The sequence below is a fragment of the Physeter macrocephalus genome, chromosome 2, assembly GCF_002837175.3.
Source record: "Physeter macrocephalus isolate SW-GA chromosome 2, ASM283717v5, whole genome shotgun sequence".
Lineage (NCBI taxonomy): Eukaryota > Metazoa > Chordata > Mammalia > Artiodactyla > Physeteridae > Physeter > Physeter macrocephalus.
The window spans coordinates 9,157,189-9,158,131 of record NC_041215.1 but is presented as its reverse complement, the minus strand read 5'-3'; positions in this window follow the sequence as shown (position 1 = coordinate 9,158,131).

Here is a 943-nt window from a genome sequence, read left to right as displayed (position 1 = left end):
CCTTCCCCCTCCCCATATCCTCAAGTCCATGCTCTAGTAGGTCTGTGTTTTATTCCTGTCCTACCCCTAGTCTCTTCATGACATTTTTTTTTCTTTAGATTCCATGTATATGTGTTAGCATACGGTATTTGTTTTTCTCCTTCTGACTTACTTCACTCTGTATGACAGATGCCAGGTCTATCCACCTCATTACAAATAACTCAGTTTCATTTCTTTTTCTTCAGTTTGTTAATATGGTGTATCACATTGATTGATTTGCATATACTGTAAAATCCTTGCATCACTGGGATAAATCCCACTTGATCATGGTGTATGATCCTTTTACTGTGTTGGTGGATTCTGTTTGTTAGTATTTGTGGAGGATTTTTGCACCTATATTCATCAGAGATATTGGTCTGTAATTTTGTTTTTGGGGTTTTTTTGTAGTATCTTTGTCTGGTTTTGGTATCAGGGTGATGGTGACCTTGTAGAATGAGTTTGGGAGTGTTCCTTCCTGTGCAATTTTTGAAAGAGTTTGAGAAGGATGGTGTTAGCTCTTCTTGAAATGTTTGATAGAATTCACCTGTGAAGCCATCTGGTCCTGGACTTTGTTTGTTGGAAGATTTTCAATTGCAGTATCAATTTCATTACTTGTGATTGGTCTGTTCATATTTTCTGTTTCTTCCTGGTTCAGTCTTGGAGGGTTATATTTTTCTAAGAATTTGTCCATTTCTTCCAGGTTGTCCATTTTATTGGCATAGAGTTGCTTGTAGTAGTCTCTTATGATGCTTTGTATTTCTGCTGTGCCCATTGTAACTTCTCCTTTTTCATTTCTAATTTTATTGATTAGAGTCCTCTCTCTCTTTTCTTGATGAGTCTGGCTAAAGGTTTGTCAATTTTGTTTATCTTCTCAAAGAACCAGCTTTTAGTTTTATTGATCTTTGTTATTGTTTTCTTTGTTTCT